Source organism: Crotalus tigris, unplaced genomic scaffold (assembly GCF_016545835.1).
Source record: "Crotalus tigris isolate CLP2741 ecotype Arizona unplaced genomic scaffold, ASM1654583v1 scf7180000017881.257975618366:2651188, whole genome shotgun sequence".
Classification (NCBI taxonomy): Eukaryota; Metazoa; Chordata; class Lepidosauria; order Squamata; family Viperidae; genus Crotalus; species Crotalus tigris.
Genome location: NW_024096698.1, coordinates 675,376 through 691,401, shown reverse-complemented (window position 1 = coordinate 691,401; position 16,026 = coordinate 675,376). Strand labels below are relative to the sequence as shown.

General features: G+C 36.6%; 1 long non-coding RNA gene across 1 annotated transcript; it reads right to left on the bottom strand.

Annotated features, from left to right (window-relative positions):
* Nucleotides 1-261: 261 nt before the first annotated feature.
* LOC120308196 lies at nucleotides 262-15,966 on the bottom strand. The gene is made up of 3 exons (XR_005556787.1): nucleotides 15,816-15,966; nucleotides 13,785-13,855; nucleotides 262-352 (listed from the first exon to the last, which is right to left on the bottom strand). It is a non-coding gene; the product is annotated as an uncharacterized LOC120308196 (long non-coding RNA).
* Between the last annotated feature and the right edge of the window lie 60 nt (nucleotides 15,967-16,026).

The window sequence follows — 16,026 nt, the reverse complement described above, 5'->3', positions numbered from 1 at the left end:
GCATCCTCATGGTCATGTGATCCAAATTCAGATGCTTGGCAGCTGACTCATATTTATGACGATTGCAGTGTCCCGGGGTCATGCAATCACCTTTTGCAAGCTTCTAAAAAAGCAAAGTTAATGGAGAAACCAGATTCACTTCACAACCATGTTACCAACTTAGCAATTACAGAAATTCACTTAACCATGGGGCAAAACTCACTTAGCAATTGTCTTGCTTTGCAAGAGACTACTTGTATTTTATCATATTGTACTTCAATACCTTAAGTAATAAAGTAGTAATGAGGCCATCTTTGCGGTCCAATATATGGTTTCCAGTCAGATATTTTATCTTCTGATAGAATCTGTATATCTGTAAGAAAGATGCCTTTAATGAAATAATGTTTAACTATAATATACAGGAAGAGAGAGAACAGCATGTTTCCTAATGTTTTTCAGAACTAGGTTAACTTTCTGCCCTGACTTGTCCTAGTAGGAAAGCTTGCTGCAAAGCAATGTCTTGAGAGAGAACTCCTTCTCAATAAACACAGTATGGTACAAATGCTGTGGTGTCTTATCACAAAACTATCTTGCTAGTTTTCACATAAGGGAGTTCAGGTCATTACAAAATCTGCAGGGCTGTTCCCTTGCCCCCTTGATGTAATTGATACAATAATTTTTAGCAAGGTACTTCTTGTACTTCACTTTAATCATAACCTCCTGATGAATAGTGATTCACAGTCTTATGTAAGCGACTAAATCTGGATCTTTCTACTTAAGCAATACAGAGAGCAAAATGATGGATACCCAGAAGCTGACCTTGCAGTGGACAGCATTCTGAAAAACAGAACTGCATTTGTGTATATCCTTCCCAAAGCCCTCTGATCTTTCCAACAAGGGGAACACGGATTGTACATTTAAACTAAGAAATGGGATAGTGCACAAGATTCCTGGGATACTCATCTATTATTCTTCAGCAAGACCTAAAACTTCTCTTTAGGAATGATAAAGCTTGATCTTTCAGTTTAAAGTCTTCTGAACCCCTCTGATACCCAGCTTGCATGCAATTTTCCTATCATTTCACTTGACACTGATCCAAATACTTGTACAAAAAAGCAATTTAGTATTTTTCAGTCTTACTTGAATAACATTCATGAGACAAGATTGTCTGGTCCTTCAAGTAAACTCTGTATTGCTTACAGAAGGGCAAATATAGTAAAATAGTGTATATTTCCTAAAGGCACTTGGTGCTTTGCCTGCAGCTTCTTTTTCCAATTCTCTCATCTCTGTGTTAGAAATACAAATACATAGTCAGCAATTTTTTTTCTGCTGAACTCATATATGTACCCAGCATAAAAAAAATCACTTGGTATCTGGGGGGTTATAATGACACCTAGAACAACTGGATTAATAACCTGCTGAGCATCTTGTCTAAGGTAGGACACACCAAGTATAAATGCCATACAGCTTTATTTGAATCAATGGATCTCACTCAGTTCTTTCCAAATTCTGCTGAAAAGGAGAATATTGTGCCATAAGCTTTAAAAAGTTTAATCAACTAATCATTTGCAGTTTACTTTACAACGCAATTACATTCATGAGAGTTTCTTCTGAAAAAACAATCATTTTCAAAGGAAAATATCTGACTATGTTGTAGATCATATCAGGGAACTGCATTTTAGAAAACAGAAAATAAATACAACAGCTAAATAAATACATTTAGGAATCATTTGCTTCTCATGAGAAAGAAGAATAAATTTTCCCGTATATATTTGTAAGAATAGTTATTAAAAGTAACTATTTACTATATACTTTTTAAAACTCCTCTTTTAGTTGACAAGCAGTCTCTAAACAACTTCTTGGTTTGACAAGGTATGCTTATCTATCAACAAAAGAGTTAATTTATATTTATTTTAATTGTAAACAATAGTAAAATAAAACCTGTCTATCTCTTGTTTCTACAGTGAACTTTGTTCTTCTTAAACTAAGAGGAAACTCTCAAGTCAAAATAAGCAAAGGAATATTGTGGATCAAAAGCCTTTTAATCAACTCATCTGATTAAACGGTTAAACACTACAGCCTTAATATCAGCAGCAAAGGTCTGATAATTTACCAGCGTATACTTGTCAGTAAGTCCGTGAAAGACTTTTTGGTAAACATGAATTAGGCTGAACTACATATTACATTAACCATATAATTGCCCTCTGCCCTTTCTTCGGCATACAACACCAAGGAAGTGTTTTATTCTTAAAGAACATTTTATTTCCAAAAATATGATGGCAGTTTCCTGTCAGCCCCAAAACCAGATTCAAGTCAATTTTCATAGGATTTGCAATTCAATGCAATTATTAATTTATTGGCATTTTTTAAATGTATGTCCTGCCTTTCCTCCTCACAACACTCCTGCCTCCAGTTTTTCCCTATAACAATTCTTTATGTCATATGATATCATGATGGGAGACACATATGTAAGCAGATGTCCCTTCCATTCATATATAAAACACGAGATAGGAATGAAATTTAAAAGGATCAAAGAAAAGATAGGTAGATTCTATCTTTCAAAAAGTATTTCTCCTACCAAAGTTCATTTTACAGGATTTGATTGGCCTTGACATGCTCCAAAAGTGAACCCAGACCTGGTTAGAAGAATGTGTGTTGCTGCATGAAAAGATTTCAGCTGTTAATGGATAGGGAAGGCAATCAAACTATATACCATTTCCATGTCACATCTTTTTTGGTATTTTTTTTTAAAAAAACTCTTTTAACATTTACTGATTTCATTATCTTCTTCTAGGATAGCTGGATTTATTGTTGTATTTCATAATTTTATTGATTTTTTCCCCCTTTTTCCACCACTTTGATTTCCCTTGAGAATTTAAATCACATCCTAGTTTATACATAGGAAGGGAAATTTAGAAAATGTAGAATACAATATAATTGTTACTAGTAGTTTAAATAATAATAATAATAATATAATTTCTATTTTAAATAAAATAGGATCACATAAATTTTCAGCTAGGACTTTGTGCTGATCAGAGTGTGTCTGTTTTACAGACAGTATAACAAAATTCAGCCACATCCAAAGAGAAAACGTACATCTGAAAAATAAAATAACAATAAATAATATACACAATAAAATCATAAGGTAATAAATTAAATGTTATTTAAAGTAAACCAATTTTCTTTTTGACTTATGATCAAAGTGAAAATCAACTTATGATCACATTAAAATAAATTGCCATTGTTGTCTCAGCACCAGATATATGTGTATTATATGTTGTTCGTACATACATAAAAGCATATTTGAGTGTTATTTTGTACAAAGAATGATCAAAGGCACTGAGTCCCATCATGGTGAAGAGTATCCAAACTAGACAAACGATTTTGGCAGAAAATCCACAAGCATCTTTCTTTTCTACTGTAAAAATAATAAGGATAAAAATAACTTAACATAAGCTGCTCTCTCCTCATCTTTGGTGGGCTACCAAAGATGTTTGGCTATGCATATAAGCACAGCTAGACTGTTAAAATTCCTCTAAGGGCTCCTCCAGATGGCTGGAGTAAAAGTCCTATCCCACAGTCCTTGAGGCAGCAGGGAAATTATGTTGCCGGCAGAAATTGTGCTGCCACATTACCAATTTGCATTATGCAATGGTAATGAAGCTGAAGTGTGCTGTCCTGATGCAGCTCTTGAGGGACAAGTTTTTCTTATGCAGTTCTTGAGGGACAGCTTAAGGCATAGGTGGATTTCCTTGACTTTTCCCACCTCTGATCTGTCAGCAAAAAAACCAGCTACGGGATCTTAATGCGCAGTATTATGGTTAAGTTACAATCAAGGAGATGGCTGTTCTAAAAGGCAGGCTTGGCTACTCCTCTAGTTGTCCAACTAACAAGTCACAGGCATAGAGGAGTACCTGAGATGAAGTGGGAGGACGCTCCTTCCAATTCTCCTACTCAGTGCAACCCTGTGAAGCCTGGATCAGACTTCTCCATCACAACACGTCAGGGAACGTATGCCATTCAGAGACAGTTGCATTTCTGTTGCATTTATATGTCTGCAAATGTTCATTCTGGCTGGGGGCGCTCAAACAGCAAAACACAGAGCGGGCAGTCGGGTCAACCAATCATTATGCGGGACATGCATCTCTGCACAACACGCAGTTGGGATTTGGAAGGTGAGCAGGTTCTGTCTTATAGCCATTTGTAACCTATGCTTACCCATTAATCCCTTCACAGTGTAGGTATGTGGTAATGTATTTCTGCACAACTCTAATTCAAGTTTGACCTGACTGCTGTGTCACTTGTGAATACAGGCCTAAAGATCTTTGAAAAGTGCAACTGGTCTATCAGACAAGGAACTGGAAAGAAGGGCTGAAGGGATAGGGAGCTGATGTTTCTCCTTGACATAATCTATCTTCTGGGCCCATGACCAAGCAGCACTAAACCCGTGTTTCAAAATAGACCAGCAAACAGGTAATTGAGTGTGGGGCAAAATAGTGTGTGTGTGTGAGAGGGGGGGGAGAGAGGGAGGGAAAGAGAGAGAGAATAACAATCAAAATTTACCAAATAATACTGCAAGAGAGTTGGCTCTGTTGGCAGCAAATAACCAAAGAATCCAGGTCAAATCTTATGTTCACAATTCCCAAGAACAGTCACGAAAAGCCTGCAGTTGTAATTAGCCAGCATGTAATAACAACAGCCATCATCATGGCAACAACTGTTGCTAACGTCCAAACAAAATGGGCAAAATGGTGCTACCCTTTTCCCCATCAAGGTATTAAAAAACAGTAAAAAGCATGACCCTGTGAAATGCTTTTTTGGAAACCAATAATACAGCACATTGTGACAACACTAGCAACACACAGCTGGAAAAAAATTGGTTATTTTCCTGTTTAAATCGACCTATGAATCACAGAACTACTGATTTGTCTTGGAAGAAAAAAAAAAACCTAAACGTGTTTTAAATCACAGATCTAGTAGTCTTTCCACAGAGCCTTATATTTGCTTGTTCGAAACCTGTGTTAAGAGAGATAACCTTTATTATCATTTTTTTTTTTTACTGTGGGCACACTGGCACACATTAAAAATGAAATTCTGTTGTCTGCTTTCAAAAGCAAACACATACATAATACACATATAAACATGCTATATACCACAGATGTATATACCTACACCCTTACATATAAATACCTATAAATATTAATCACTGTCCATCTTGAATACATAGTGGAATATATTTAACTTAAGTTAAGATTTGGTAAGTGCTTTAAAAACTACCATTTAAGCATTTCATGGGTAGATTCTTCTGCAGAAGCCCAGTAATCCAGTCCTTTCTGCACTCCAAAGTAAAATGGCCAGGGAGAGCAATTCCTAGGGACGGGAGAAGTTACATTCAAAGATGCCTAAAGTGGCCGATCAGAGCCAAGGAGATCCTAACTAGATTTTATCCTTGGGAGAAGAAGAAAAAGGTTGCTTTAAAACTGGAACAGTCAACTTGAAGCTGTTTCAGCTATGGGCTGGGTAGGAGACATAATAACAGTATGAACAGGGGATGGCAAAGAAAAGAGGAAGGAAGAAGACTGTCACATCAAGCAGCTGCATGGATTACCAGGACAGATTGCCTGGTTTGAAGGAAGTGAGGAAAACCCCAAAGTTCAGTATCAAGAGAACAGAAACAAATTCAGTTTCCCAATAATCCATCAATCCACAGTAAGAAACAATGTAGCCAGGGGTCTGCAACCTTGACAACTTTTAAGATTTGTGGACTTTAACTCTCAGAATTCCTCAGCCAGCTATGCTGGCTGAGGAATTCTGGAAACTGAAGTCCACAAGTCTTAAAGTTGTCAAGGTTGCAGACCCCTGATATAGCCTCTATCTCATTAGATATTGTGGAAGGAGAGGCAGAAGGAAGATCATTTTTGTTTTGGTGGATTTTTAGTTTCTTTCGTTTCCTGTTCTAAAAAAAAAAGGGGGGGGGAGAAAGGAACTGTATTCATGTTAAGATGAAATCATATCTTCCTTAAATACACATATTCAGCATTTTCCCTTCCTTTGATGTCTACTGTGAATCTGAAAAATTATTAACTTCCTTGCTTCTGATTTGATCTTTATAGCTTCTATAATGTCACAAAAATAACATAAAATAAGGGGATATTTTGTATTGGTTTGTAAACATTTCGTCTCCTGTGTCATGTTATCAAAGGCTTTTCCCTACCAGCAACAAGTCATGCTAACCCTGTAACTTTTAACTTTAACAAAACAAAACAAAAAAGCCCTTTTAGACTGTTGCAATTGATCTATTTTGATTTATTTCCCAGAATTGTGCAAGTCCAGTGGATTCAGCAGTACTAACTACCTTGATAAGCAATGGTGGGTGAAATGAAAAGATTACATAGGCATTTCCAGTACTCTTTATATATTGAGATAAATTTATCAGGGTACATTTCATCCTACATTCTCTTCCCCACATGAATTTTAATTTACAGATTAAAGAAAGAAAATCCAAACCTGAAATCTGCTACCCATGTGTGTGGCCTAATTGACAAAAAACATCCTCAAACTTTCCCCAAAAGAGATTTTCACCATGGCAAGGGAAGAAAGCAGCCTTAAAAAAAAAGAGGCATCTGGCTATATATCTTCAGATCAGAAGTGCTATCTTGCAAAAAGCATTTATCTCTTTAGGAAAAAACTATTGCTTAATGGCCCTGAAAGTACAGAAATAGTTTATGCCACAATATATTTCACAGAGATAGAAAGAGAGAATAAATAAAGAGCCACTGCAAACAAAAGGAAGAAAACTCAATCCTGGTTAAATGCTAAACTCTTAGTTGACTAGATATACTGGCCATGGACAATTTTTTTTTAATGTCAAGAGCCATCTTCCCACAACAGAAATCTTGGGAGTTGTATTGCATCTCTAGGGCAGAGGTCCCCAACCTTTTAAGCACCAGGGACTGGTTCCATGGAGAGTGGTTTTTCTGCAGACCGGAGGGGGCGTGGTTTCATGTATTGCCTGCATCCCGCGGATGGGGCTTTGCTTGTTTGCGCAGACAGGTTTCTGGCATGCCGTGGCCAAGTGCCGGTCCATGGACCGGGGGCTGGGAACCTCTGCTCTAGGGTAAGTGTGGCCAAAAAAAGGCAGTATGTGGAACCACATCTTCAAGCAGATGGAAGAATGGTCACTAGGTTCCTCTTTGAACCTCTCTCTTACATTTTATAGCAAACCATAAGAAAAGAGGTAAATTGCTTTTGCCTGAGATTTAAATTGCTAGCATGAAAAATGTATTTGAAATTAGACAGAGGCGTAGGGTACTGGTTGTCTATGCATGATATAAACTCCTTAATGAAAGATACTGGTACTTTCATAGTAGAACTTACAGAAGAGAAAAATCTATAGAGAAGTTTCAGCTTCACGTGCAATTCTCTGTATCCACATGCCATGATACCTTTCTCAGCTTACTAGGAGTGCTGAACTTATAATGATAATAAACATTTCATTACACTCTGAATTGATGACAGGCACTCCTTTACTTATTAGCTATATACTGCTCACAAAAATAAAGGGAACACAAATGTATAGGATCCTATATGTTTGTGTTCCCTTTATTTTTGTGAGCAGTATATATACCCTGCCTTTCATTCAGGCAGGTCAAGGCAGTGTATGCAACTACTGTACTCCCTTCCTCCATGTCTTCCACCCTGTAAAACAGATTTGAGTGAGAGAGAATGACTAGCCCAAAGTCACCACTTGGTTTCTGTGGTCCAGGGTGATTCTTGAACCTCAGTATTCCATTGCCTGTCCAACACAATTACCAGCACACTACAATCACTCTGTTTATGTTCACATTGCCATCAAGTCCAGTGGTGGGATTAAAATATGTGAACAACCGGTTCTCTGTGTGAATGCTGCTTCTGGAAGTCCATTCTGGGCCTGGGCAACAAAAAATTAGCTACCGGTTCAGCCGAAGTGGTGCGAACTGGTTGAATCCCATCACTGATCAAGTCAGTGTTAACTCTTAGCAGCCACATAGATAGGACAGGATGTTCTGTTTTCAACTTGGCCTTTAATCTCCCAATGTTGCTCTGATTATCACCTTAATCAAGCCCATCCACCTCTTTGCTGCTTTTTCCTTTTTTTTTTTTCTTGCACGTTTCCCAGCATTATGGATGTTTTGAGGAGTCTGGGTCTTTGCATCTGTCCAAAATGTTACAATTTGACTCCGGCTATTTGCGTCTCAGCTGAGAACTCTTGATTTTTATATCATCCATTTGTTTGTAGTGATATGGAATATGGACAAGTAAATTGGCTTCCAAGGATAATTCAAGGTGCTAGTTGTCATCTGTTAAGCCTTTAATGGCCCAGGGCCTAGATTTCAGCATGACCACCTGTCTCCAACAGTATTTACCCATTAGATACATTTGGGTAAGTGGCTATACTACTCAGTTAAAAGCTGTTATTTTGTGGGACCAAGGAAGTGGGCATTCTCTGTCATTGCTCTGCCCTCCTGAGAAGCATCTCTCCAAAGATAATCAGTATATACCTCTCTCCTGATTTCTCCAGGCCCTTAAGACCTGGCACTGTTCCCAGGTCTGGGGGCTTAGTGTGTCTCTGGAGATCCTGGATTTTTTTTTAATAGTTATGTGACTTTTTAGTCTGGGTTGTTATGTTTTTAATTGTTTTAACTGTATAGTCTAATGTATGCCATACATAGTTTTTTTTTGAAGTAGTTAGCCATAATAAATTTATAACATCATTACCATCACTAGCATCAAGTCACAGGTAAATTATACTACAATTTAGAAAGAAATATCTTGGGAAAAATACAGTCTTTGTCACATTCCAGATCTGTCACACTAGGTAATCAGCTAAGAATATTCTTGCTCGCTGGAAATAAATGTAATGAATCAATATTATGCCATTTGTTCGCAATCAAGAAAGTTTAATCCCATCATAATAAAACAAAAAATAAAATGAAATTGTCTTGCTTTGTTGGTTAGCCCCCAAATCACAAAAGAAGATGTTGTGATGAAAAGACAATAGGTAACGTGTCTGGTAGCCTATTATTTGTATATAAAGATTACTATGTAAATTGTGCATAAGTGATACTGAAGAGGGTTATAAATCATTTGCCTAGTTAAGATAATGGAATCTTTATTTCAGTAGATTATGCCACAAAATATAAAAGCTTTCAGCTAGATTGAATGCTGTGTAATTAATAATAGTCATTGAAAGGTTTCAAGCAGTTCTAGAACAGTTGGGAATAGAAATTGCTACATAATGTTAACCAAATTCTTCTCACTGAAGAATGCGTGCCTGAATCTTATTTTAGGCATTGGGCAGAACAATCATATAATTGCCCTGGAAATCTGTAGGTTGCAGTTCAAACTTAAAATAAGAAAGTTCTGTATATTTCATTTTTCAATATAATGCAAAGATTCTGCATTTTTTTACCCCAAGGAGCTGTGTGTTACGATGTTGAGGAAAATAATACTATCTTCTATGCAATTATCAAAGATAGAGATTAAATAGAAGTAGCTTAGCCTCATTGGTTCATGTTTAGGTAACCGGAATGAAATACTGTAGTGCAATGAACCATAGATTCTCCTTTTCTTTTTCCAAGAGCTTACAACCTCATTTAGCTGAAGTTAATGTATTCTGATATGAACTTCACAGTATTGTCTCACAGCTTGGGAATTACCTAAGAATGGGGTCTTAATTTTTGTTGTAGACATTTATTTATTTATTTATCAATTTGTTGAATTATGTAGCCACCCTTTTCACAAGCAATTCTTGTTTGCAAACTAAACTGCAATCATTAACTTCTATGAAAGAAAACAAATCATGTTCCAAATTCCTTGCTCTCGTGATCCCAAGGAGTGGCGGAATCAGTGTAGATTTTTAGTTCTCAATTTAAGTGTCTTGGTTAATTTGGCACATAAACCCCAGTGACAGCTACTGAAAAATATGTTACTCAATAACTCCATCTTGGATGCAGTTGCTTAACCTCATCAACTTTAAGTTGGGTAGACTTCAACTCCCATAATTCCCTGCTTTCTGGGGAATTCAGAAACTTGCACTCCACACTTCTTAAAGTTATCAAGGTTGAGAAATACCGTAATAGAGGATGATAGGAGTACTAAACAAATTTAAGAAAGACAGAAGCTGTTAAAAGAAATAATTTTATGTAATATTTCCATACTGTATTAAATCTATTTTCTAATATATCCAAATAAGAGAGGCAAGCTTGATCCTTATCATTATACTGCCATAATGTCACTGCTATTTTTAATATAATATTTTAGGCATTTTTATCCCGCCTTTATTATTTTTATAAATACCTCAATCCAGTGCACATACCTAATGCTCCTTCCTCTTCCTATTTTACCCACAACAACAACCCTGTGAGGTGGCTTGAGCTGAGAGTGAGAGACTGGCCCAAAATCAGCCAGCTGATTTTCATGCCTAAGGTGGGACTGGAACATAAAGTCTCCTAAAATCTAGGCTGGTGTCCTAAACTGTATAACTTAAATCATGTTTAATTATTGTTTTATGGTATTGATATTATAGCTGTTAGCTGCTTTGGGCATCATTAATATTAAAATATATCATCTGTTCCAACAATCCCCTTTTCAGTTCTTTCTTGCTAAGCTTAGCTGCACTTAGAAGTTAGAAAGGCTGAACAAAAACCCTAAGGGAAAAATGCATCCTTTTGCTACCTCCAACCTCTTTCGGGGAAAGACTAACATGCAATTTGACAATTCTGCAGGAGATCACATTGGGTTCTTGGCAGTTCTTATGAGCCTATGGAATACATCTTATAACAACAGCAGCAACAGCATTTATTTTTTTATCCAGAAAATTACTCAGGGAAAATGGCTGATTCTATCAGGCTATTGAAGATATTACAAGGAATACAATAAAGGAACACAGAGTAATTATTAAGGAATGAAAAAGCAATTTATTATACAGTATTTGTTCATCCTTGCCAAACTTTCTGGTTATTGAGATACCATTCTGCAATCAAGTAAGATAAACTGTTTCACTCTTTCATGATCTAAGCCACAGCTCTTCAACATGTTATTTACTGTAACTTTATGCAGCAAAATGTATTACGAAAAGGTGATAAATTATATTCTTATGAAACATTGAGGGCACCAGTGGATCAGAAGATCAACCAGGTAGAACGAGACAATCTGGTAGTTAAAATCACAGAAATCCCAAAACAGAAACAACCAGAATCATTAACCCGTTATATATGTAGAGATATGCCACTAATACAGCCTATCGACATGCAACTCATATTGAACTGATTTTCTACAGCAATGGCACAACTCTAGGACTAGTCATATCTTATTTCCCATATTTCTTGATTGGCAAGGTTAGAATTTGCTGCTGTCAGAAAAGAAAATGTTGCAGAATATTTGTGAAAGGCCATGGATTAAGGATTGATTGAGATCAGATAAAGAATTACCTGAATTGGGCTTATGTCTGCTTAAATCTAATACATGAATACTTTCCATGTGATGCAAATAAATGTTGATAATATTCTTGAACTTTAGAGTGGAAGCTATCAACCTCCGACCCGACCCTTATTCTGGAAGTACAGGCTGCTACTGCATGTTCAAAAACTTGTTGAAAAATTTTTATTATTGCCATTGCAGCTAGTTATGTCTCTCTTTGGTATACATCATAATCCTTCAAACAAAAAAGCTCAATTTAATTACCAAAGCATTACTAGTTCAGCTCAGATTTCTTCTTTTGGCCATTAGCTGCCTATAAATCTTTACTGACTGAAAGAAACCTCAGTATGGTAAAAATAGAACTAAGCCTTGGAAATGATAGTACAACAGCAGCAAGAAAACCAAACAATTAAGAACTTTTGAAAAGAATTTATTGGCTAGTCAAATTTATATGGCTTCCCATCTCACACCAGGTGACTGGCATGCAATGAAAACATTCTATAAAGCCAGTTAAAAACTATGAACATAAACAAAGGAAAATCACAAGAGGGAATATATATATAAAGGCTAATCTCCTAGGTCTCATCAGATAGAACTCCCTTGCAGATGGGATCCACAACATGCCTCTCCTGCCAGATCTGATGGGACAGGTAGAGGTAATCAGAGAGAGGCAATCCCTCAGATAACCTTGCCCCATGCTATAAAGAGCTGTAAAGGTCAAAACCAGCAACTTAAAATGGACCTGGAAGCAAGTGACAGCCAATGAAGGGCTGTCTAATGTACTGTCCTTTTAGAGGAACACATAAACTGTCCATACTGCCACATTTTGCACCAGCTTTCAGGTACTTTTCAAGGGCAGACACATAATATTTGTTTGCTTGCTTGCTTGTTTTTGTGTGGCTGTCCATCTCACCAAGTGACTCTGGTGGCAAATAAAATTTAAAAAATAAAAAACAATGAGTACAATAATTAAAATGGGCAAACACACTAGGATGATAGTATGAGTTCCCTGAATAGTTCAGGCATTTTAATTTAGGGCAAAATATGTATTTTATTTTGCAAGGTAATATAATCATTAAGCATCTGACCTGGGGCATATGGTCTTGTGAACCATTTGGAAGAACTCAAATATGTTTGGGCTTACTTAAAAATTGCAGAAAAATAGAAAAAATAAAATAGAATAGAAATGTCAGACAGGACCCAGAAATTAAAAAAATGGAAATAAAAGACGAAAAATATAAACTACAAGCATTTGCAGATGATTTGATATTTATACCAGAAGACCTGTTGGAAACAAGCTCTAAATTATTGACAAAGATAGAAGAATTCGGAGAAGTGGTTAGAGAAAATGTTAAAAAAACATGGAATTAATTCTTTTAGGTGTAACCTCAGAAAACTATGATAAAGAATGTGTATATTTAATATTACATATACTAACAGCAGCAAGAATTACATTTGCACAGCATTGGAAAAATGAAGAAATACCAGCTGAAGAAGAGATAATTAAGAAAATTTTGGACTGTGCGGAAATGTACAGGCTTACATTGAAAATGAAAGGGAAAGAAGATACAGAATACTTTCAAACATAGGATACATTTTACCTATGGCTAGAAAAAGAGAGTAGAAAGTAGGAATTTAAGATGTATTAAGTTAAATATGTGGACTCAGACAACACATTGTTTACCAAGCACTAAAGATTTGTAATTATAAAAAGTAATACAATATTTTTAAAAAGTTGCAGAAAAAGATACACATGCACTTATTTACAGTACATGCACAGAAGCATATTTGCTTCAGTATTCACCACTTGATAAGCATGCAAAAAGGTCTATATTATACCATGTCTGCTAAAGTTCAATATAAGATTGATGGATTCATATTTTTGTTTGGATCAAAATGTGATTTATTTCCTTGTGCTTTATTATGGTGTGTGAATCAAGGTTGTGACTTATTCAACATTGGGGTTAAGCAAACCACAGTCTATCAGGTCTAAATCTTTTGCCAATGACAGGTCTTTGTTTCCACATTAACTTCACTTTCCTGAATTAATCTGTACACCAGAATTCTATAAAGGGAAAGAGGGTTAAAATTAGAGGCAACTAAATGTTCTACTCCACACTTCAGTGATTTGCTAACATTGCTAAGATGGCAGAACATTTTAAAGATATATCCAGTGTATCTATTTCTCCTTACCCAAATAAGCAGTAATGTGGAGGACTGTTGAGAGGGAACGTAGGTATAAAGTCAGAACTAGAATTCTTGTATGCAAGATATATAATTATTGAATTGTTCCTTGCCCTTGAAGATTAGCCTTTGATTAGGTCAAGGGTTCATGTAACAATTACCTATTGCTCATTGCCTGGAGTTGTTTTGGAGGTACCTCTGGGTCATGAGTTCCTTTCGAGATATGTATAGTCTGCAAAGCAGTGTCAAATGTAAAAGGAAAAAAAAAAAAACGGTTAAATTTGCTGCAACTGCTATACATGCATTTAGTAATACTGAACAATATTTATCTAAGAGTTACAGTGCAGAAGCATATGGAATACTAAGGAAGAAAAAGCTCACATTGACACTTTTAAATTTTGGTACTACAATGCAAAATATAATAAATATTGCAATATTGCTGTATAATTAAGGATATATTTAGATTCTTCAGTCTAGTTTCCCTTCCCGAGTCTTGAGTCATATTAAAAGTTGCAGCATATTATATAAGCCAGCTGGAAGAGCAGGCTACATGTAATTCTAGGCAGTTCTCTTGGTTTTGTTTTGGCAATTTAAAATTCTTTTCTGTCAATATGCGAGGTTCAGTAGGCTGCATTTGTTTTGCTCAAATTTTTACATTGTTTACTTTGATTGAAAACTAATTAAGAATATCATTTTCTTGCATTAACTTTTAAAATGTTGTGGTCATTTGAGAAATGGCTCAACCCAAACTTGGTATCTTAAAGTATCAAACGTTTTTTAGTTACATCAGGATGCATAAACAGATACACATCCCAAACTTGGGAAAACTTAGATGTGCATTTCCATGGATAGTTTTATCATAAGTGAGGTTTGTAAACCACAACAAAGTGACTTTCTGATCTTCAAAATAATTTTCAAAACGGTTTATTGTTTGCTTTCAAATAATGTATCACAAAAGCAGAAGATAAAAATACCATATATAACTTTAGGAAAAAAGAGAACTAATTAAAATCAGCAAAACTAGAACCAGCATCACAAAGAATATATATTTATCAGACATAAAATTACAGGACAAAGCAGTGGATATATACGAAAACAAAGTTCAAGAGGAGGCTGGAAAGGTTAAGAAATTAGCAACAGGCTTCCCAAAACTAAATTTTTTACATATTGTTTGAAGTGACTATCTCTGATCAGGTATGACAAAAGTATAGCATGCAAGGATTTTGTTCAAGAGCTTTTGTGGAATAGATGAGGTGGAATTCTTCCTTCAAGTGCTGTGAATCCAGTCATGGCTCCCAACAATTAGAACTGAGTTCAGAAATGAGCCAATGAATTTCAGCATATGATTATATTGGCATTCAATTTGACCATAATACGCAATTTCAGTCTGGTTACAGACAACTCAACAGAAAATGATTCCAACATGGAATAAACACCCTTCAAAAAATTTACAGGCACTATAATGCTGTATTTTCCTGTGGAGACATATATAATTATGGTGGTTTCATTAGTAATGCCCCCAAGATTAGCTCTTCAATTAAAGATGAAAATGTGGGGATTAAGTCCTATAAAGTAATTCACATATTAGTAATTCACATATCATTTCACTGCTACAGAATAGAGCAATTGTCAGATAATCTCTTTTGATCAGGAAGTCTATGGAGATTCTCAGTCATCCAGGTCAAGGTTGTCCCAAAAGTCCTTTTTTTCCAAAAGGCAACTGGACTTTGTTTTTTTTTTTCTTGAAGACATTTCGTTTCTCATCCAAGAGGTTTCTTCAGCTCTGAAGAAGCTTCTTGGATGTGAAGGGAATCATCTTCAAGGAAAAAACAAAGTGCAATTGCCTTTTTGGGGGGGGGGGAGCTCTTGATGGGGAAATTTCTCTTTGGCAAAGCACACCTTGCTTGTCAAGAAGCCCAAGGCAAAGGTCAACTTTTAGATAAGGCGCTACAATCATGACCCAGGAGAGCTCCACACCTGCTGCCTGCTATACCTGCGGATGCTTACAACTCACTTTTCTCTGTGTGTGATCTTACAAACCCCCGTTTGCTAAACATTCGGAACCGGGAGCCTTCCCAACGCGTTCAAAGTCCGTCCCCCCTCGATGCCTAACTAGCTTCACGCCTGGCGGTTTTTGGGTAGCTGGAATCCAACTGGAAGGCACCGGTTAGAGAAGGGTGGGCAGTACTTACATACTGGCCATTAACCTCTGCAAAAGCCCTCCGAATGGGATTAAGCCGTGTTCTTCTTACTCGGGCGCTAACCTGGCACCGGGGAGGTCCCGACGCCTTCCAAGCCGCCCCCACGATACCCCAAAGGGCAGCCTGACTACACCTGCACGCTTTTGTCTTCCCCCCCCCTGCGTGCGTGCGTGCGTGCGCACGAGCCGCATTTCCCCCCCCC